This window comes from Zonotrichia leucophrys, chromosome 2 (genome assembly GCF_028769735.1).
Source record: "Zonotrichia leucophrys gambelii isolate GWCS_2022_RI chromosome 2, RI_Zleu_2.0, whole genome shotgun sequence".
NCBI lineage: Eukaryota > Metazoa > Chordata > Aves > Passeriformes > Passerellidae > Zonotrichia > Zonotrichia leucophrys.
Window position 1 is genome coordinate 94,108,169 of NC_088171.1, and position 23,084 is coordinate 94,131,252.

The window sequence follows — 23,084 nt, forward strand, 5'->3', positions numbered from 1 at the left end:
GCGGCGCCCGCCTTCCTCCTCCCGCTCTCCCGCAGCGCCCGGGGGCGCCGGCACCCGCGCCCCAACTTTGCCCCGCGCAGACAATGGTGCCCGCCGTGTGCGTGCGGGCTCGGCACCGGCCACACCAGCGCGGCCGCCGGGGGACGCGCGGCGGCGGCGGCGGCGGCGGGGCGGGCGGGGCGCGGGCGCGGCGGGGGCGGTGCGCGGGCGCGGGGCGCGGCGGGGGCCGGCGGGGCCGCCCCCGCCCGCACCAGTGGAGCCGCTCGGCGGATCATGTGCAGCGCGGCGCCGCTCGCATGCGGCGCGTGGTTTCACCTTCAGAGCGGCTCGGCGCGCCCTTCCCCGAACGCTGCCGCCGCCGGCCGCGCAGGAGGTGAGGGGCGGCGGGGCGGGGAATGGCCCGGGGGGCGGGGGGTCCTCGGGCTGTGCCCCTGGGGGGAAAAAGCCCTCAACTTCGCGCCTCGTCCCGGGTGCGGGGACTGTCCCCCCGGTCATCGGAGCAGCTCCAAAATGGTAACTTTGCGCTGTTCCGCGAGGAGGTCGGGTTTGCTGCAGTGGTGGTGCCGGGGGGTGGGGGAGCCCTGCGGGCTCCGGCAGCCTTTTGGCTTTGTACGCTCCGTCAGGGGCGGTGAGGGGAGGCGGATTGCGATATTAATCCATTAAGAGACAAAGAACAAATTGCCGCACTTTAAAGTAAAAAGCTTCGGCTGAAGAAGGTGGGTGATGGGTCGTCGAGCCCCGAGTAGCCACTTCAGTTATTAACAGTGGGTTGTTCCCCGCTCTTTCTCCCCCCAGCCTCGCTGATATTGATCCAGCGTGTGCGTGAAATGCCCGATGTGGGGCTGTGCCCGTGTGTGTCCCCCCCTTGTTTGCGAGTCGCTCTCGGTTCCGTGGCGAGTCGGTCGCTGCGTGATCCCCGTTAGAGAAGTACACAGTTTATCAAAGGAAGTTGGGGGTGGGCGGGCGGAGAAAACAATTATTCACATATAGACAGCGAGGAGGACTCGGAGGACAATGTCTCCGTAGCGATTATTTCCAGAAGAGGAAAAATAGCCCGTTTGATGCGGGTGGGGTGGGGGAGGGAGGCAGGGAGTTTAATGTACATGTTAAAAAAAAAAAAGGGGGGGGGGTCAAGAGGAGGGAAGGAAGGGGAGAGAGATAGGGAGGGAGAGAAAAGAAGAATAGAAATAATGCAGTTCCAGACATTTTGTGCTCTAAAAGCTTTCCTCCTCCTCGTCCCTCCCTCCCTCCCCCATTACTATCTTCGGTGATCATTAGCATAGCGCCGAGTCGCGATCCTAATGCGAATTAAGCACTTGGGCAAGTTGAGGAAAGTTTGGATGGGTAAACTTTGCTATGAGGGAAGAAGGTGGGGTGCTAAAACTGGCAGTACGTGTGGGGAGGCGTGTGGAGCATGACAGCCGGCCGTTGTTTTTCCCCTCAAACCAGCTAACCTCTGCAATTAGCTGCTGGAGACAAACCCTGTGTTTTAAGCCGAAAAGTGTCGGTTTGGAGTCAGCACCATTTATTAGGAGCGTTAATAAGCTCCCATCAGCAGACAGGGATCTTCTGGGGAATGCGCATTGTGTGTGCCCACAGCTTATCCATTACCCCTATAGATACGGAGGCGCTCGGGCACTGGACGTGCAAATATCATTTTGCTCGGACTATTTTCGAAACATTAATTCTGTTCTTTATTTAATCCAGATGCAGGGTTCCCCTCCCCCCCCCCCCCCCCCCCCCCCCCCCCCCCGCATTTGCTGCCTTATTGTTGGGTGTACATTTTCTGAAAAGGCGACTGGTGTAACCTGTGGAATTTGAAATGCAAATAAAAGCCTGTGGGAGTTGAGGCAGAACAAATCAGCATTTATAAAGTGAAAAAGATTTAATGTCTTTGAAACCACTGCGAGATTTTTTTTTTAATAAGAACTGAATCGTGACGTCAAGTCGTTTGGGCAAGATTTAAATTTTTTTTTTAATGTCTGAAACGCGGGTATGCGAAGTGCTTACAGGAAAAACAGATTACAAGATTAACATCTGTTAACATGATCGTTTATCTCCAGCCAAAAATAGGTCAGTCCTTTCTTAAGGAAACACGATTGCTGGGCGCATGATTAAATAATGAAATTAGGCTGATGAGTTCATAAATTAGACGCTGTGTCGACGTGCGTTAGGATCCGACCTGTGACAAAAATATGTAATTCGCGGTCCGCCGGAGAGCGGTGCGGGGTCAAAGTCCCTTTTTGGGGAGAGGCGCAACTCTCTCGCCGCCTCCTCCTCTTCCTCCTCCCCTCGCTCCCCATCGCCGGGCGCTCCCCGCTCGCACCCTGCGTCTCCCCGGGCTGAGGAGCCGAACTCTCCCGGCGAGCAGAGAAGTTTCCTCGGCGGGGAGGGACGCGGGGGTGCCGCGGTAAGGGGGGGTTGGGGAACGGGGCCGGACGGACGCCGAGCCGAGCCCCCGCCCGCCGGCGGCCCCGCCTCGCCGGGGCGGCCCTATCGCTCGGGCCCGCCCCCCGCCACCGCCCGGCCCGGCCCGGCCCGGCCCAGCCCCGCTCGGCCCCGGGGTGTCGGGGCGCGGCGAGGTGGGACGGGGAGCCGCCGTGCCGCCGCCTTCCCGCTGCCCTGCCCTGCCCTGCCCTGCCCTCCCCTCCCCTCAGCGCATCCCGGGCCCGGCCTCGTTCCTGCCGTCCCCCCGCCGTTCCCCCCGCAGCGCTGGGATCCGGCTGCTTTTTGGAAGTGGGTGCAAAAGTGCCCTTATGAAAAAAGCTCGTCGGGCCCGGCGGGGCCATCGATATTTGGATTTTTTTTGTGGGGTTCATTTTAATATTTGTATTATTCTGAGGCGGATTCACCGGTTTCTGGAGAGTGTCTCCCCAAAAGTGGTGGCTGGGCGGGCGCCGTGCTCAGGGCCGGCTCCTGGGCGGCCGGGGCGAGGTCCCAGAAGCCCGGCCGGCAAAGGGCCGCTGCGCTTTGGCCCCATGCCACGGACTTTATTTCATGCTTGCTGCACTAAATGAGTTAACAGCCAAAGGGTTTTTCATTAACTCGACTTGGCAACCGTGTATTTCGTCGGCTTCTCCCCCCACCAACATCCCCCCTCCCCCCAAAAAAAAGAAAAGAAAGCGTAATTTTAAGCAAAACCTGTGTGGCATAACATGGGTTGATTTTGATTTGGGAGGGGGAGTCTTTTTCAAAATCTTCTGTCAGTTTTCCCTTGTACCCTCATCCCTGGGCATGGTGTGTTTGTGGGATGATAGCTGAGAGTTTTATTTTGTGAGATGTGCTGTATGTCTTGATTTTTGACCATTTCTTTCCAGTGGTGTTTTAAGGCCCTGTGTGTGCCGGACCAAGCAGGAGGATGCTGACCCTGTGGCAGCTGCCCCCACTGTGAGCCCTGCAAGGAATGTGTGGATGGCGCTGGGGGGAGTGTGTAGGTGTGCATGCTGGGGTGTACAGGTGTGTAGGTGTGCATCCTGGGGTGTACAGGTGTGTAGATGTGCTTGCTGGTGTGTGCATGCTGGGGTATACAGGTGTGTAGTGTGCAGGCTGGGGTGTACAGGTGTGTAGGTGTACATACTGGGTTGTGTAGGTGTACATACTGGGGTGTACAGGTGTGTAGGTGTGCATGCTGGGGTGTACAGGTGTGTAGGTGTGCATCCTGGGGTGTACAGGTGTGCAGGTGTACAGGTGTGCATGCTGGGGTGTGCAGGTGTACAGGTGTGCATGCTGGGGTGTACAGGTATGTAGTGTACATGCTGGGGTGTACAGGTGTGTAGTGTATATGCTGGGGTGTACAGGTGTGCATGCTGGGATGTGCAGGTGTGTAGGTGTGCATGCTGGGTTGTGTAGGCGTGCATGCTGGGGTGTACAGGTGTGTAGTGTACATGCTGGGCTGTACAGGTGTACAGGTGTGTCAGTATGCATGCTGGGGTGTACAGGTGTGTAGTGTACATGCTGGGCTGTACAGGTGTGTCAGTGTGCATGCTGGGCTGTACAGGTGTGTAGTGTATATGCTGGGGTGTACAGGTGTGTCAGTGTGCATGCTGGGTTGTACAGGTGTGTAGTGTACATGCTGGGCTGTACAGGTGTGTCAGTGTGCATGCTGGGGTGTACAGGTGTGTAGTGTATATGCTGGGGTGTACAGGTGTACAGGTATGCATGCTGGGGTGTGCAGGTGTACAGGTGTGCATGCTGGGGTGTACAGGTATGTAGTGTACATGCTGGGGTGTACAGGTGTGTAGTGTATATGCTGGGGTGTACAGGTGTGCATGCTGGGATGTGCAGGTGTGTAGGTGTGCATGCTGGGTTGTGTAGGCGTGCATGCTGGGGTGTACAGGTGTGTAGTGTACATGCTGGGCTGTACAGGTGTACAGGTGTGTCAGTATGCATGCTGGGGTGTACAGGTGTGTAGTGTACATGCTGGGCTGTACAGGTGTGTCAGTGTGCATGCTGGGCTGTACAGGTGTGTCAGTGTGCATGCTGGGGTGTACAGGTGTGTCAGTGTGCATGCTGGGTTGTACAGGTGTGTAGTGTACATGCTGGGCTGTACAGGTGTGTCAGTGTGCATGCTGGGGTGTACAGGTGTGTAGTGTATATGCTGGGGTGTACAGGTGTACAGGTGTGTCAGTGTGCATGCTGGGTTGTACAGGTGTGTAGTGTACATGCTGGGCTGTACCAGGTGTACAGGTGTATAGTGTGCATGCTGGGGAGCTGGGTGCTGCGTGGCAGGCAGGTGCGTGCAGGGCAGGAAGGTGTTGCAGCAGGTGGATAGGAGTGTGTGCACACAGGGGCAGGGCAGGGATGGGGTATGTTGCGTTGCTGCATGGGATCCAGATGTGTGTGCCTGTAGGTGCTGCTGGGGATGTGTGTGCACGGCAGAATGAGGCTGGCGTGGCTGCGGGGTGGGGGAATGCTTCACTGACACAGGTGTGTGTGTGTCCCCGTGTTTGTGGCAGTGTCCTGTGGGCAGGTGTGGGAAGTAGTGCAGGCTGGGCTTCTCCAGTGAGGTCCCCATGTGTTTCCCCCTGGGTGGCTGCTGCCAGTGGGTTGAAAATAACGGCGTTGTGAGAGGTGTTGGCTGTTTCAGGGGGGAGCAGTGCCTGGGAGGGGCGTTGCTAATGAGAGCAAAAGTTTCATCTCGGTGGGGGAGTATGTTGGAAGTTTTGCTCCAGTAGTTTTTCCGTGGCAGCTGGCCGGAGGAGTTGTCTGTCAGTGAATGTTGCTGCTTCTCTGCCAAAGTGTCTTTCACTTCTGTCGCAGCAAATGCACCATCATCAGCTTGGTCATCTGCTACTCTGTGCGCCCCAGCCTTGTCCCACCAGGGTGAGCGCAGTGGTTTTTGGAGCTTTCCTCTGTTGAAACTGGAAGCTGAAGTTGCATAGGAGTACCTGTGGTGTAATTAGCATCGAGGTGCAGATATTCCAGGAGACGTCTTCAGTTTCACAAGAGCAGCTGCCATAGCCATCTTGAGTGAACTCTGTATAATAAAGTCATTTCTGTGGGGCTTTGTGTTACTGGCACAAGCACACCTTTACTAGCTCCTGGTGTAAAGTGGTTTTTAGCTATCTCTAGAAATTCTTGCCTGGGGTTTGTTTTCAAGCCTTTAGTTCCTATGAAGCTGAGTGGTGTTGAAGTGACATCTAGTTAGTGATAAGTACTGTGCAGTCTGTGTGAACAATAGGGCATTATAGACCCTCTAAACTGTTAGATTAATATGCAAAGATAACGCTTACAGAAAAGAGAGAAAAAATAAAGCATCAGTGAAAATAACATTGTCCGAAGGAATGACCTAAAATATGTTTGAAGAGAGGAGTGGTCTTTGTTAGCACAGCACCTGTCTAAGCTTAGCACGACCTTCTAAACTCCTGTACCAGACAAACTATGTATTAGTCCCTCCATGAATGGGAGCTACTATTTCTCTGTGCCTCACAGAAGAGAGTGTACATCACTAGGGTGAAATCTACCTACTGTTACTTGCAAGTGTCCTCAATAACTCTATCTGCCTAGAATGGAGCAACATTTTGTAGATTGAAGTTTTCCTTTGGCAGTGACTAATGTATTTACTTTAAAAAATAGGTTCATTGTATGATTTTATAATTGGTCATAGTATCATGCTGTCACCAAGATTTAATAATAGCAATTATCAGTACAGAAACGTTCATGGAAGGGGTTGGAAATGATTGGGCCATTGTTCTGGATCTCTGCCTGTTGAATTGATCGTCATTTTAGCAAAGGAGGATGTTTATGTCCTAACATCTTACAGATCACCTTCAGAAGCTGGGCTCTTGGCTTCAGTTGACTGAAAAATGCATAACTTTTAAAATGCACCCTGCTGTGGGTGCTTACACCAGAGGGGGCAGCCTGGAAGAGTATCCTCATAGAAATGGTGTACTCACCAACTTTTGAGATCTTTGGGCAGTCTGTTTATTTGGATTATTTTGCTAGGGTCTTTGTGAGCAGGTGACTTCAGCAGTTACCTTTAGTTACCTCTAACTATTGCCTTATATATATATATATATATATATATATAGTTATAATTACCAATAAATATTATCTGTCTATAGTTGTCTATATTTGTAGTTATCTATAGTTACCTATCTGTAGTTCTCTGTGATTGAGATCTGATGAGTTTTGTTCTGAGGTCCCATCTAATGAAAGGTATCTATTATTTAGTAAGATCCAAAACCTGCCAGCTTTGTAAGGTCTAACTTCTGTGAAGACTTCAATTTGTGCCAAAAACTTCCAGGACTTCTTTGGGATTACATGCAGTATGCAGAATGATCCAGTGCAAAAGCTGTATATGTGTGCTTAAACTGGAAATCTGGGTTTGGCTATAAGGTTTCATAAAGTCATCAGAATAGAAAGCTGAAATGCAAAGTGATTGCATTTTGCAGGAAGCAACTTGTCCAAGCTTGCAAATTTCACAAGAAAAGTGCCTGTTAGAGTTTTTGAGACACAAGTATGAATTTGTAGATACATACCTTTTGAGACTGAATGGGCATTGGATTTCTGCACGGAAAGGAGAAATGGACATACTGCTGTTTTTCACAACCATGTGATGTTCTTTAGTTGGATAAGAGCATGTCCAACCATCCTAAAAATTGACTTGTTGCTTGTCAATTCACTGCTGACCCATAATAAGCACCCTTTCCACTCCCATTGACTACTGGGATTTGCATGAGGGTGATTCTGGGTTGAATTACAGTTTCTATATGCATATCTGAAATCCTTAATTATATTGGCAGTTAATCAACTAAAACTTGTTATGGTCATTTTTTTTTTTTTTCCTCTAGCCATAAGCTTAATCCAGATACCTAATCAAAGCTTGGCCAAAAAAAAAAAAAACCAAAAAAACCAAAAAACCCAGGAAAAAAAAAAGTCACATTTATTTGATTAGATATCTGCAATATAAATATTTGAAACTTGGTGCAATGTTGCTTTTTCAAAGCAGACATCTTACGTGCTGCAAATATTTATACACTTCAGTGCTAGGATAAAGCTGTTCTGACTCAGACACTGAAGGCAAAATTCTGTTTTTTGGTTACCCACTGTAACTGCACAGAAACTGTAGAGTACTTGGGAGTTAGAATGACTTAACAGATAGCAATATTTCCTGGTCGTCACTTCTGTCACTAATGTTAAAATTAAGTGGAACTTCCTCGTCTTTTCCAGCAGGAATGATTCTAGTAAATGTTATGTTAGTGAGCCCGCGTTAAAACTTGCGAGTGGATTATGGTCCAGGTAGTTAACGCTGCCACTTAGGCTTTCATTAGGATGATGACTTCATTACAAATGTTTACTTTCATTACCTAACTGTTAGTCAGCAAATGCTTAGTCTCTTGATCTGCTGAACCTGCTTTGCCATTTGAAGCTAACGAGCTCTCTTTTTTTTGGTGTGATGATTACTCAACGCTGGTTGTTCATTTTTTGATGTTGTTTACATCTTGGTTATCTGCAGAGGCCCATCACTGTTGTTGCACACTTGGTGTTAGCAGTTTCTCCTTGCGTTCCTGAAACTGCAGCAGCGCTTGTGCAGAGGAACGTGGGGCATTGAGCGTGTGTTCCGAGATTAAATTCGTGTGCAGATGGACAGAACTTGCATCTCTCAAGTTGCTACCAAATTGTTTATTTGTTCTAGCAGGTCTCATAGCAGTGGCACATACCTGCTCTAAGATAAGTTGTTTATTTACCACCCCCAAGTTGTGAGCTGACCCTGCACATGGGTGTCCATGGCAGGGATGCTGGGATAGGGGCTGCTGAGGACTCGTCTCTAAACTGTTTCAAGTAATGTAAGAACTGAGGCTCTTTTCTGTGGATTCAAGACTGCTTACCTTCTGAGGACTATTTAAAATTCATTTTTGCTAATCTTTCATTTAAGTGATTGCTTGTGGAAAAGAATTAAATTTTTATCAGCAGGATATTGTGTTGCTTAACACTTGTTCAACAAAATCCACATTTCATTATGGGCTGTTGCAGAAGCTGTAGGCCTGGCATTACTGTTGTACTGTTGTGGTAAACCCAAGGTAACTATAGTAGGGTGGCTCTGAATTTAGAGCCCTGGATGTGGGGATGAATTTAGCACACAGCACTTAGCACCTAATTAAAGCTTATAGTATTACATCCATAATCAGGGTACTCTTAGAATCTCTACGAAATTACTTTTTCCTTTGTCTGCTCTTCTCCCTTTTCTTTCTTGCCACCTCACTGTGTGGTGTTGGGAGCTTGCTTCTCCATGTTGGGCTGTCGTATTTATGTCCCAAAGGAAATGCTTTCCAGCAATGTACTTCAAATTGCAAAGTAGAAGAATTTTGTGGCTCCCTAAATCTATAAGGCCGGTTTCTAAAATGATCTAGCTTTTAATCTTCTTTTCAAAGTAAAATAAAAACTACAAAGCTATGTAATTACAATTTGTAGCTATTTTTAGACTCCTGGCATGTTTCATTTATAGTATAATGATAAAAACAAATAGCACAGCGCCTAGACAGACAATTTTCAAACCAACAGTATCCACTTCAGCTACCCTGTGTGTATTTCATACGTGTTTCCTTTGGTTCTTTTTTTTTTTTTTGGTCTTTTTTTTTTTTTTTTGTTCTTTTTTGGTTGGGAGTGTACTGAAACTGTATGTCTCAGTCCATGCTGGGGGGTGCAGGGAAAACGAGAGCTCTGTCGGGCAGGTCGTGTTGTGAGTGCTTGCTGAAAAGCGGATCATGTGTCAGTGAGTTTCAATGTACTGCACACACACACGCACACACAGACACACACGCACGCTTTGCTTTTCCGGCAGGTATAATAAAGGAAGAACGGTGAGTTGCCTCGTCACTATTTTTACACTGCATAGAAATGCTTGTGTTGGCTTATTATGGGGATAAAGCTGACTGAATAGTAATTTTTCCTTGTCTTTTTTAAGAAGATGGTGAGCAGGGAAGTGGTGTTAGTTTTCACTAAAGAAAGAGGGAGAGAAGCTGGTAGAAATTGAGGTGTTCTAGGCACAATTGTAGCCTAATTTTAAAATGGTCACGTTTCCTTATTTAAAAATAGATTTGGGAATGAAATTAGCCATGTTCTTTGTTTTTAAAAGGGTAACGTGTGTGCACTCACCATATGGTAGCATTTAACCCATATTGTATTAGCTGACAACAAGTCACATTTATTCTCTGATTTATTTCAGTGTTTCAGAATGTTCTTTTTCTGAAATCTAGTACAATAAAAGATGCATTTAGGGTTGTGCAATGTAATTGTCTGTAGCTGTTTTGCCTCATTGCTGAAATGATACCAGGTTCATGAGTAAGCAATATTTTCCCCTTCTGAAATAATTTCCTTAAGAAATAGTCATTCTCTGAATGTTGAAATGGTTTGCGGGAAGAGTTTTGAACAATAGCCAGTGACACGGTGTGTTGTAAAGGATTGCGGGGCGAGGTGGTACAGTCTCTGCTGGCTGAAACTAGAGCTCCTCTTTTGATGGTTGGGTATGTGCTTGCAAAGTCTCTCTCTCCCCCCCTTTGTCCACCAGTCTTCACACAGGGGCTGCTTAGTTGTGTGTTTTAATGGATGCATTCTGGCTTCCTTTGTGGCAGACTGTGAGGCACCTGCATTGGTGAGCTGGGAGCAGTATTGGCAACCACAAGTATGATAAAACTATGAATCAGGCAGCTTAAGGACTGACTTAAACTATGCAGTTAGGGAAATAAGATATGTTATTTTCCCTTTGGATTTGGATTTCCCTGGGAGTTGTATTTTTAGGCTTTCTTTCCCCTGTGCCATCCTGTCTGTGCACATCTTGGGAGTTTCAGGAGCTGAGGCTCTCCTGCAAAGTCCTGAAGTGTGCAGTAAATAGGGGTTAGCCCCATACGGTGCGTTGCGTGAGAACTTTCAGAAGTCGGTGGCACTCCTCACTGAGGTACCAGTTGCTCACCATCTGTCTCTTAAAGTAATTTCTTTTAACCTTGGGACTCAAAAATATTTCAACAAGGTTATTCATGTGTTTGTATGAAGAGTCTGTAAGTGTACCGAAAAACTGCTAAGCTTCTACTTTCAGCGTGGTGTTTGAATACTAATGTATACCGATTATGAATGGCTGACACTGTAATTTATAGAAGTTGAAAGGAGCATTAAACACCACCCTTCCAACACTAAATACAGCTTTTCCTCCTGTTTGTAGCTGCTTATGTGAAACCAAGGGTCTGTCTTCCAGATTGTTGTGCTAGCACGTTGTACATCCTCGGATAAAATACCAAGTTTGTGTATTTTCACATCAGTCCCTTTGCAACATCCTGTGTATAACTGTACCTTTAGCTGATTAACACAATGCTTTCTTGGTACTGTTTTTGATGGCTCTGTGAATCCCTATTTTAAGACCTTTTTTAAAGGAGTGTTTTCATCACTAAAGAGAAAAGCTGTATGAAATCTATAAATACTTACTTAATTAGATTTGCTCTGTTTGTCTCTTTTTTTTTTCTTTCCCTCCAGATAAATTTTACCTCAGTAATGAATGCTGTGATCTTCAATGCATAATTTATATTGACATTAATAATGATAGTTGGGGAATATTTTAATGCCAGTTTGAGAAAACATGACAATTTATGTTGGTAACCTTGGTCCCATTAAATAAGAACAGATTTTAGTAGAGAGCTGTGACTATCAGTGGTGTGATGAAATAACCCACTTCTTTTCGTTGTGGCAAGCATATTGGAGAGTTCATCTTATCACGAGCAGTACATACCAGGTGTCAAGTGACATGCCAGACACACAGCTTTGCTTCTGAATGACTCTTTCCAATTAGAAAGTAATGGCTTTAACGGGATCAACCAAGTAATCGGAGTCTGTCAGTTCTCCCGTGCCAGGAGGTGTATATTTGCAAATGTTATTTATTTATTTATCTGCTTTTTAATGAGTTGCAAAATTATTGGTAACCTTGAGTAAATTTGGGGTGTGGTGGAAATACTATGTGGAAATTGTGGGATTAATGGTTTAGCAGTTGGGATTAAAAATAGTCTTAGCAAATTACCCTGTTGATACTGAAGCCAGAATCTGTTAATGGGGTTACAAGCAGATTGGTTTATCGGTCATTTATTTTCTAGGTTGATTAGGGATTATAGGTTGCCATCACAAAAGTAAGCAGTGCAAAAGGCAAGGATTGATAATATTTTGCTTCAAAGTTTCATGCACTTGGAAAGAGGGTGTCTGGAGCTCAAAAGTGGTTTCTAGCTTGTGGGCAGCCTTTCCCCTCAGATTTTTATATCCTGAAGTAGATGTCTAAGGAGCCTGGGTGTTGTATGGTTTTGATTGTTAAAAGTTTGCAAAATGGTACAAAACAGTAATCTGCAGGCCACTAAGAAAATTTTAAATGCCTGCTGCTCAATTGCCTACTGTTGTGTTCCCTGTTTCAGTGCAGAACCCAGGGCTTTTCTTACAACAATGTTTATGATGTGCAGTCTGTGCAATAGACTGATGGCTTTTGTGTGTCCTGTTCTATCTAACCTGCAGACAAACTGTGTGTACCTCTGCATAACAGAAACCTTTAACTGCCACCTGTTTATTGCAGATCACACATACACCTCTCAGCTAGGGATAAAGTTGCAAACCAGGGCATCCCCTCTGAGGGATAAAAAGATGGCACTCATAATGGAACCATTTAGACATTACTCTTATCTTCTTCTGTCTGGTTCAGGAGATGCTGTGACTTCAGTGCTCTTTGCTACCTTGTCCTGATGTACAGCTTGAGATAACATAGTGACATTTATTTGGCTTTTCAATACTTGCTAAGTCAAATGCAATGAAATAGCAGGTAAACATTTCTGCAAATTTTAGCTAGATGTGGAGCACTGCACAAGATTGGTGGAGAGACCCGTAATTGTTTTTGTGTCCTTGGCTCTGACAGAAGATAAGGGAGAGAACAAGAAGTTCAAGAAGAGAAATGCTGACTTGGTTAGAGGAGTGGAAGATACAAGCTTAAAAAGAATCCTCTGGGGACTGGCTGATCTGGCAGGCCGGCAAAAGGGAAGGAAATGGGGACCTTGAGATGTAAGAGATCAAGTAATTCCTTACCCTTCTAAAAACTAGATTTTCTTCTGTCCTTGCATAAGGCTTGTCCAAGCTTCCTGCAGATTTTAAGACTGATATCCAAGGATCAAGACTTGTATCACCAGACTGGAGAGAAAGACAGATAGTTACCTGCTTAACGTGGCTCTCCTGTGACTTTTGTGCTCCTGGAAGATGGCAGAGAGAGCATAATAGACTTGATGAAGGATCAGCAGCCCAGAGCAGTGACAAAGTCAAGAAATTTGTCTGAAGTTTGGCTTAAGAATTTTCTCCTGCAGTTCAGTTTGCACATTGGCGCAGGTTACTCTGGAGTGCGTAGGGAGCCTAAAGCTGTCCTGCTGGCTCAGTGGGATTGGGAATGCTGCCCTCTGAGTTGGTCCTTCCTCTGAACAGGAAAAAACCTCATCACTTGGTACAGTCTGTCATCTGTGATCCCCGTGGAAGAAGAACACTCTCTTAAACTAAACTCTCTTCAACATGTAAGAAAAAGGACAAGATGATGAGAGTTGAGAGTCTGTCAGCTAAGAAGATGCTAGACATGAGACAGATTTTTGTTTTCTTATACACACAGTTTTTCTGCTTTATCCATTGTATTTTACACTTTAAAGAAGACAACAGTCTTTGAAGGGCGAAAGCCTCAGTTTCTCATTCTAATATGCAAAATGAAGTTTTGAATTTGAATCATAATTTAAAAAGAAAATATATATGTAGGTATAGCAGTATGTGAATGTAGGAGAATAATTTTGCAGATGAATAATAAAAATGCTTACCACACAGTCCTCCCTGTTTTCCTCCCATGCTGTTAGGGTCTAATGGATTTTGCATATCATAACTCAGTTCTTGTGGAATCTTACAGCAGCTCTGTGAAGTTTATTGAAGACCAGGTAACCAGAATTACTCCTTGTGTAATTCCACCCACAAGTGAGGTAATTACACCTTGTGTTGGGCATCAGCGGAGCTATGCCAGTGTGAGCTGGTTCACTTGTAAAGATCTCTCAGCCGTTTCACGTCTGGCATCAGTGCCGGTCTCTTTGCACAGAAGTGATGAAGAGCTGGTGCAAGCAGCAGGCACAGCAAAAGCTGGAGGAGAAGAAAATAGGGTGTGTTGAGCTGAACACAGCCTTAAAGGTAAAAAGACTGTAACAAGATCATACAGAAAAAAGGAGGAGGAAATGGGTGTTTGGAGGAGCTGTGGGTGTCCAGGAAGACTGTTGAAGGTGGAGAACTACTTTCCCCTGTACCTAGGAATGCTGAGTTTCTGTAGGTGGGTGCCTGTCTTTCATCAGAAATCACCACGGCAGGAATCTGTAGTTATCTGCATTAAGGTAGTTAAAGAATGATTGCCCTTTGGTGATGCTTTTCTTCATGAGTGCTGAGGTTGCGGTGGTGGCCAGAGCTCCCCTGGTCATCATGTCCCTGTAGAGTGTTGCTGGATGTTGCTGTCTGGGATGTGTTAATGGGGTCTGACTGAGATTTGCTTTATTTCCTGTGGCACTGGTCTGCTGGGTGGTCTCTGCCATCCTGCAGGAGCACCAGAATGAGATGGGGTGTGTGCAGAGCTATGTAGGAGCAGGATATGGGAGATGCCTGGTGTTCTGTCTGGTGCCTGGCTTGTGCAGTCCTGTTTCATCACAAGGAGCCCTGGGAGAAATTAGAGTGGTGATGGTTATAGAGAGATGTTAAACAGAAGAAGAGGAGGTTGGCTGAGCACATGTGTTTGCATGTGTGTGAGGTAACTGAGTTTTTCTTCAGTGTGGTTTCTTGAAGGCACTTAAGGCTTGGTTCCACTGCACAAATCACTGATTATTGTAGGCTCCTTTCCTGTCTCTTGTCCCCCAGGTGTACTTTGCTCTGCAGTCCCTTTTTCCTGGCTGTTGGGCACGTCTGAACTTGAGCTGGTGTCAGCACTCAAAACTTGAAGGTGGCAGAGACTTGGGATGAGTGGGTGGATGTGGCATGCTGAGCATGAGAGTTTTTGGAGGAGGAATATGAAGTGGAGCAGGTTTGTGTTCAGAATGAAAATAGGAGTGATCCAGGTGTTGCAAGGGGCCCGTGAGAAGGATTGAGCTATGCTGAGAAACCAGGCTGTTGGCACAGAAGGGTTGGGAGGGTGTCTGGCACAATGCAAACAGCCACCTAAGACTGATTGATTTTTAGCACTGGTAGCAAACTTCCTGAAAAAAGAAATTGCTATTAATGAATAGAATTTGTTCGGAATAGCTGGGTTTGTAAAAGATGCATGTCAGCAAAAATAGCCATGGAAGAAAAAAGCACTTGGGAAGTCTGTTGTTCATCCTCTGTCTTTTCTGTGAATACTCTCATGAATCTGTCCTGAAAGCACATTTTCTAGACGTGACTTTTACTGCTACAGCCTTAACTCTGATGACTTTTGCAAAGAATGTGCTGGGTATAATGTTTCTACTCTCTTAAAAAGAAGTAGTAGCTTTATGTTTTTAACATTATAAAGGAGATAAAATGAGGACTTGCAGCAGTTCCCTTTTGCTTCTGTAGCTCTGATCAGTTCCTTATGGTAACAATCATCCTCTACATCAAACCACAACATGATGGTCAGGTAAAGGTGCGTGGGAACACAGCAGGCATCTGTTTTTATCTGACACAGAGTCAGCGGTTTAGGCTTACAGAAGATTATGATTTATCAAGAGAGTATAATTATAAGCTGTTGTCATATGGTGGCACCCAGTAGCAATGATGATCTATTGCTGCTGTTCTGGGATGTGTACAAACACACAGTAAGAATAAGTTCCAGAACTTGATTGTATCTCCTCTGTGTACATGTGGTTGTATGGATCCATTAAGGGGTCATTAAAGTTCTCCAAAGCATATCTGCTGTCAAATTAAATGCTAATAAATGTCTGTTAATTATCACAGTCCTCTTCACAATAATAAGTTATTAGAATTGAATTTACTGTGCATTTTACTACAGTGGGGGAAAGCCAACTTTGGTGCTTGATCCTCATCTGGCATTTGAATGTGTATGCATAATGCAAGGCAAAAATTTGGCTACAGTCTTCCTGGTGCTGAAGGCTGCCTGTGTGGTGATGGGTTAGAAATGTCCTCTGCTCTCCTCCAGACTCACCTGGTTTCTGTGCAGAAAAAAAAACTCAGCTGGTTTCCTGTCCCAGGCTTGCAGGAAAGCTGCACCTTGGGGCTGTAGTTCTGTATGACACCATAGGTGCCTAGAAATGTGGTCAATGCCAGGGTCCCTGGGTCATTCCAGAACGTAACCTGTCAGCTACCTGAAAAATATTAAGATGGTTCATTAGCCCTCTCTCTTTGTGTCCATTACAAAAGGACAGTAGGGAAAAGTCACATAAGAGATCAGTGACCAAGGAGGAAAAGGTTTAGCATGCCATATAGCATGGGTATACTCATGTGAGTACAGCTCTCTTCCCTGAGAAAAAGAGTATTGAGTATGGAATTATCTTTCATTGCAAAGATACTTTCCTTTTGCAAGCAGCAACAGCAACTTTCTGGTTTTGGTAATTGAGCCTGTTAGTAAGAGCTGTGTGGCATAGTAAATATCCACAGATAAGAAGCTTACTTTGGTGTATTTCCCGAGCACAGCAACTGGAAGTGAAGTGCTGCCATATCCTCTGCACATGTAAATGGCATTGTAATTTCTTCTAGACAGTGGTCAGAAAATAGTGCATAATCCATCACTTTAGGACATTCCATCAACTTGACCCCAGAGGCTAAACCTTGTTCAGTTACTGTGCATTTTGGTGGTGTTTGTCCAGCTACTTTGGTCACATTAGTTTAAATTTGCATCAGCATATGTTTAGACTAGAGCCTGGTATTAGGTGTGCTGAATATGTGTTGTGGCAAAGAAAGACCAGGATGACAGGGAACTGGGCTGGCAGAAGGAGATGTGCTTATGGCATCTGTTTTGTGCCTTTTGAATGCTTTATTTCAGCCCCGTATTCCCTGAGTCATGTTAATCCTGGTATCGGTAGGTGCTGCCTACGCCCAGTTTATTTCTACCTTGAGGTCATGGCATAGGGTCATTATCTCACTTTCTGACTGTAAGCCATACTGCCTTGTAGGTTGATGATGAATTCATGGCTTTTAGGGAGTCATGTCTGCTCCTGTGCATGTGCACACACACACCCCCCACTGCAAAATAGCAACTTCAAAGCCCTCACTGGGTAATCTTCACTGACATCAGTGAGCACTTCTTACTCATCTGAGGAGCCTCGCTGACTTGAGAGGCGCTTTCTTGTGAGTAGGAGTTTGCCAGTGTTAGCAATGGTGGCCCAGCCTGGCCCTAGAGGGTGATGGTATGATTCAGTTACCCTAAGTTTGGCATTGCCCAAACTAGGCTTGGGCATATACACACACGTGTACAAAGAAAAACACCCAAAAAGGGGAAGTAAAGGGTGTTGGTGTTACCTGGCCAGGATTTGGGAAAAAAAAAGGAGTTGTTGGTTTCATGTGTGCTGTTGATGGTGTTTAAATCAAGCAAACAGAATTACCTGCGGCCCTGTAGGTACGAGTGCCTCCTTGGCTGCACATAGTGATGTGGAACATTTTGTGTCTATGGCAGTGCAACGTGATGTGCTTCTGTCCTCCTGCCTCCGTTGTGACACTGTGGGCTGGATTCTCCTCAAGTCTTTGCCATCTCCACCCACTGATGTGGAGAGTTCAGAGGTGTAGGCCGGGCTGATTTGGTTCTCTGTTTATATAGGACACAGACCTGCATGCTCTGAATGTATTTGTTTAAACAACAGGTCAGCTGTTAACAGAAAATGGTACATGCCTTGCTGGTTAATGGGAAAATAAAGGCAATATTGTCATCATGATGGCTGTAGAAATTGAGATTGTTTCCTGTAGTTTCTCAAGTATGACAGAAGACACCTAGCTAAGTATTGTTAAAAAAGATGCTTGCTCAAATAATAGTAAGTGTATGATGAACTTAATGGCAAAGATAACAGTAGAGTTCAATAGAGTGACTTCAGAATCCTGTTGTCATTCAGTATTTCTGCTTCTTTTGTCTTGGTAAAGAGCAGGTTTTTTTTTTTCCTTCTCCTACTTCCAGTTTTGCAGAAGGAGGTTTATCTCTGGTTTGCTAGTTTGGAGTTTATATATTAGCAAGCATCACGTTATTAACCCTTGCAAGTCAGTGTTGATTGTTTGTAGTATAAGCATAGTATATGCCTGTACATGTGGAAACAAAAGTCAGAGATTTATTTTAAAACTTTATAGGTGGATATGTGGTGTTGGCAAGAAGCAGAGTGTACCCTAAGGCATCCTTACCAGTGCCAGTTGGGATTTAAGCTTTTATACTAGTAAATTTTATTGTCAAGGTTAAAAGCCAAATTCATTCAATTAAATTAATCTCTGGTTCTTTTCCAGTGTGGCAGAGTTTAACCAGGGACGAGTGTAGCTGTTTGGTTAAACATTAAAAGATGCTGATGATTTGATACTTTTTTAAGCTAATATTAGAGTGAGCTCAGAATGAGAAGAGATTTTGAACTTTTTGCATGGGGCTGCTATGCTGCCATTAATAAAATGGATCTTTATTTATTTACTTACTTAATCAACATGCTTGCCATGAGTACAAAGCTTGTAATTTAACACTCCTCCTTGGTCTGGCAAGCTGATCCCTGTAGGCGGAGGCTGGTGGCCACTTGGAAGTCTATTGAACTGACTGCAAAGATTTGATCGTGTGGGTCAGTCTGTACAATGTCGGGTTTAGTTTCAGAGACAATGATTCATTATTGCCTAATTTTGGAGCTCAAATAATTGCTTTGCTATCAGTGCTTCTTTTTGAAGTGTTCCTAATTAGGATGTAAAAGCAGGTAGTTTATGTTAAATGGCAGGAGAAACAGTTTGTCTGCTGCATGAAACCACTCTGTTTATGTATCAGTAATGCCTGTAATCCATCCACAAGTTAATGCATTCAGTGTCCTCCTGGAAGTGTCAGAGATCCACAGTGCCCCTGAGCACTAGATTTAGCATTTGATGCTCAGAGGTAGTTTTTAGATCTATAAAGTGTCTTCATCCTTTACAGCTCCCCACTGGCTGTGTTTTTCAAGGCATTGAAGGAGCTTGGTACTCTTCCCAAGTCAGCTGTGATTTATGCTCAGTCAGAGAGGACTGAGGCAGCCCATTGAAGTTACCCTAAGGGAAGCTGTCATCATCAGGATGATTAAAAAGCCTCGTTGGGCATATGATGCAATATCAGTGTGCAGGATAGCCCTGCTGCAGGTCGAGGGCTCTGGCCCCAGCTGATGCTCCTGCCCAGGTACCTGAAGGATGGCAGAGCCACAGGTGCAAACTCAGAAACAGAAGGAGAAGCCAGGAACGGTTGTTCCTGTGGATTTTTCTCTAAGCAGTGAGAAGAATATGAAAGAAGGTTTAGGAAGGCTAAAATACCAACTTGCATAAATGGAAAACAGCTTAATAAATGCAGTGCTGACATGGCATAGGTGAGATCTTGTTGCCCGGTTGCTCCACATGCCCTGTTGTGACAGCTGGGGCGGTTGAGCAGGGGAGCACGTATCCGCTCCCCTCTGCAAGTTTTCATGTTGCAGCTCCTATATGGATGTCTTCTGGCCAAAAACTTCTCTCAGCCATCACTTTAGGAAGCATGTTTTGACACTGCCTGCTTGCATATGTGCTTAGAGGGAGTCACTGCAGGTGTCAGTGCAAAGACAACTCTCGTGTGTGGTTGAAAGGTTGCAAGGCAAAGAAGTCAGCGAGAATTACTTAATCTTCTTTGAAAAAAACCAAACTCTAACTCTTCCTCATTAAAATTGCATGAATTTAACAAAAATGTATATCAACATTTGATACATTTGGGAGGAGTTCATTAGTTTTGATATGAAACATTGGATTTAGAACAATCCAGATCAAGGACGTGGCATTGCAAATGTAAAAGGTTTTGGGTAAAAACGTTTTTTTGGTTTTTAATGTTTTTAATTTATTTTTAAAATTATTTTAAGCACATCAGTGTATGAACCTGGGGACAGAGATTACCCTTCATTGTTACTGCTTGTGGAGAGGTGGCCTTAATAAGAAATACTGGCCTGAGTGGGTTCCTCAGCCTTACCCTTTCCTTCAGAGGAAAGGTTTGTTATGGAGTGCCTGATTCAATATTGAGAGGTGTGGTTCTTTGGGTTTCTTTTTGGATTTCATCCATGTGCCTTTTTTTTTTTTTGTTTGGATTTTTTTTGGTGGTTTTGACACTGACATAGGTAAAAACCAGGTCTGCTGAGAAACCTAGATTAACACACTAGATGTCCTGTGTAACTTTGCCAGGGTGAGGAGGAAGGGATTTGGTTGGGATGTAGCAATTGGCAAGTGTGCTGAAGTGTGGTAAGACCAAGGGGATGCAGTCACCAGGGTGCAGTCAGATTTGATTGTCCTGTGCTTAGTTACTCTTCCTGTAGTTACTGACAGGTAACATCCTGCAGTGTAGCAGGCATCTGCATGTTTGAGCTAGGTCATACAATACCTGATCTTACAGGTCTAATAATCTGGAGTGGTTGCACAGCATAACAAACAGAGTTTGCATCCTACTTCAGATTAATGAGATCTGTCTCTTAAAGCAGGGGGCTTAAGATGCAATTACTCTGTATTTATACAACAATCACTTGTTGTGGTGTAAGTGAGGTAGCTTATATAAACTTTTCTTTAGCATTGTTTTTGTTACTGTGAATGAAAAGTTGGTTTATTTTTCTTTTAAATAAATTTGAAAGTAAGATCAAGCTATTTTTTCCCCCTGCACATAGGGTGTAACCACTACAGCGGTGCAAATTGCAGTAAAGGTGTTGTTGCTTTATGTAGATTTAACAACGTGGAAGTTCTGCCTTGTGCTGTGTGGGTCTCTTCTTCTTTCAAGGCCAATGCACCGGACTTCTTGAGCAGCTGAATGCTGTAAGAAGGAGCTCCTGTCTCTTGTGTCATGGTGTTTAGTTTTGTGATAGTGGCTGTGCAGTGGAGGGCAGAGCCCTGGTGGAGGGGTAGGGGTGGAAGAGGTGGAGACAGGAGGGCAGGGATATAGCCTGGAGGTGTTGGCTTACCTCCATGGCATCGTTGAGACATTTTGGTTTGAGTAGAGGAGTGCTTTGAAGTCTTCTGGTGGAAAGTCTGCCTCCTCGCCCCTGTCTTCTCTTTCAGGTGGGTAGGTTTTCTATCTACATTTTACCAGAAGTGTAGGTTTAGCTGTCTGTGTTTTACAAGAGCAAAATGTTTCCTGTGGCAAACAGAAATTGCATGCAGAAACCCAGGTTTGATTTCTCAATTCTGAGTCTCTCTGTTCTTACAAGAGAATGGTTTTACTGCATTTTTTTGTTTGACTTGTTAAGTTTTAAAGGAAAATATTCAAATTGTGCTTTTCAAGACGATTTAAAATGTTTAAGTCATTGTCTTGGCTGGCAGAGGAGACCCTGGGGAGCTGGGAGGTAGAAAGGCAGAGAAAATAAAAGTACCTGTTCAATTAGAAGTGCCAGTGCAGATTAAGGAAGGTGTAACATTTTTGTGCCAAAACTCAAACAGCAGTTTCAGTTCACCTGATGACTGACACAGTCATTGCCCCTGTTGCAGCATCCGAGTAACTGTGAGGAAATACCTCAGTATCTCCTGGTTGCTGGGGGTGTCCTGGTGACCTCATGCACTGATGTGTGCTTTCTCCCACTGGTGCCTGAACACGCGTTGCTGCCAAGGCTTTCTGCCATCCACAGTGGACAGAAGCGAGCACTAGGCTTTGTCTCTGTGCCTATTGATTGAAACAGTTGTTGCCTCCTCGTGGTGCATGGAAACACATTCCTGAATGCTGAACACTGGCATCTTGCTCTTCACTTAGGAGTGAAGGCAGCCCTGTTGACCTTGGGCTTGAGAAAGTCCTAGTGGGTTTTATAGGGGTTTCCTTTTTCTGATTCCGTTTGTTTTTCAGTAATTAAAACTTGCCGCTATTTGAATTCTGAGAGTGAAATTCTGATTGCTAAATAAAACTTTAGTTATTTGTATAAATAATGAGGGGCTCAGTTAACAGCTTTGTGTTTCTTACTGTTCTGGTTCTGCCTACTAGGAAACTTTAAGGAAATATATGAAGCTGTCAAGGCTGCAAAAGCAAGAGAGTCTCGTTCTTGAAGAGAAGAGACTTGGATAGCTCATAAAATCGCAGCCTTTGGGTGCTGCGGAGAAGTAAATTGAAGTCATTATGACATTATGGCAGAGAGCGTCTGATCTGCCAAACTGTCAGCGTTTGATGGACGTGGTATCTACTGACACGATGTTGCACGAGTGCCAGCCAGTTTCTCTTTCTGTCAGCGCAGTGTTGATACTGCCAAGTGCCTGTTACTGCCTCGAACTGCTGCACGTGTAGGAAAAGCTGCTGATCAATACTGTAAAGGGGCACTTCATGTTTGGTGATTATCAGATGCCTATTGATCCAGCTTTCGGTTATGGGTGTGTAATGTTAGGAAATCAGTGATTGAGACGGTTGAAGTATTGGTAACAGATAATTTCTCTAAATTACAACATAAACATTTGCAACACCTAATAACTTGCCAGATAAATATGATTTCCTGACAGCTTTCCAGCCTCAGTTTCATTTGGGAGCTGAGTCACTAACACCCTAAAGTTTAGGAGGAGAAAAACCAATGAAAGTATCAGGAAGTGACTTTTTTTTTAGTATGTTTGGTGTGCTTTTGTTTGTTTGTTTGTTTAACATAGCACAAAGTGAGCATCCCAAAGAAATGATCTCACCAACCCTGCTATGACTAAGTGCCTCCGAAATGAGTCTGGAAGCAGGTTCTGAAAGTGGAGATGCAGCAGAAACAAAGGTGAAAGAGCTAATGCTGATGTTATGCAAATAGCAGAAATGATTCAATAATGGTTACAAGCATTCATACAAGGGAAGGAAAACCCACCCAGATTCCCACTTAACAGTATTGATTCCACACTTGAAAAATGAACTGCAGTTTATTGCATTTGAGTTGCAGAGAATGCTCTCTGTGGATCCAGGGAGAGGTACGACAGGAGGGGTTTTTGCTGTGTGCTTAGACAACAAAGTAATACTGGAGGGATTAAAGGACTTCTCAGGTGAAGTCATCCTCTATTTAGTGCTTATGGAGAAAGCACTGGCTTCTTGTAGTCTTGGCTGAATATATTTTGGAGGATTAAGGATATTTCTGCCATTTTATAAGTGACTGTTGAAAATAAGATCAAGGCTCCAGTCTTTTATTAGCATTCTCTCATAGCAAGGGCGTGTGCTTTGTATTTTACTGTGTCACAATTTCTGGGGGTTTGTTTTTGTTTTTTTGGTTTTTCTTTCCTTGTTTTTGTGCGTGTGCTAGTTTGTCATCTCTAGCACAATGTACAAATTAGTTATTCAGGTAAAAACTGTAAAATCTGGATGACCTAATTATAGATTTCCTTAATTTGCACTCCTGTGTCCTGTTATTAAGTATTCCCTAACTCAGAAAAGCTCAGTACTTGGAAATCCCATTGCAGTCAACGGGAAATGCTATAATAAGCACTTTGAAAAGCGAGCTTTCCTTGTTAAGCACTTAAACATGATG

General features: G+C 44.8%; 1 protein-coding gene across 2 annotated transcripts in view; it reads left to right on the top strand.

Annotated features, from left to right (window-relative positions):
- The first annotated feature begins 242 nt into the window (after positions 1–242).
- Positions 243–23,084, top strand: part of ZNF516 (zinc finger protein 516) — a 102,752-nt gene continuing 79,910 nt past the window's right edge. For both annotated transcript variants that reach the window (XM_064705733.1, XM_064705734.1), the window contains exon 1: positions 243–373. The gene's annotated coding sequence lies outside the window, so the exon portion shown is untranslated. The remainder of the gene's footprint in view (positions 374–23,084) is intronic.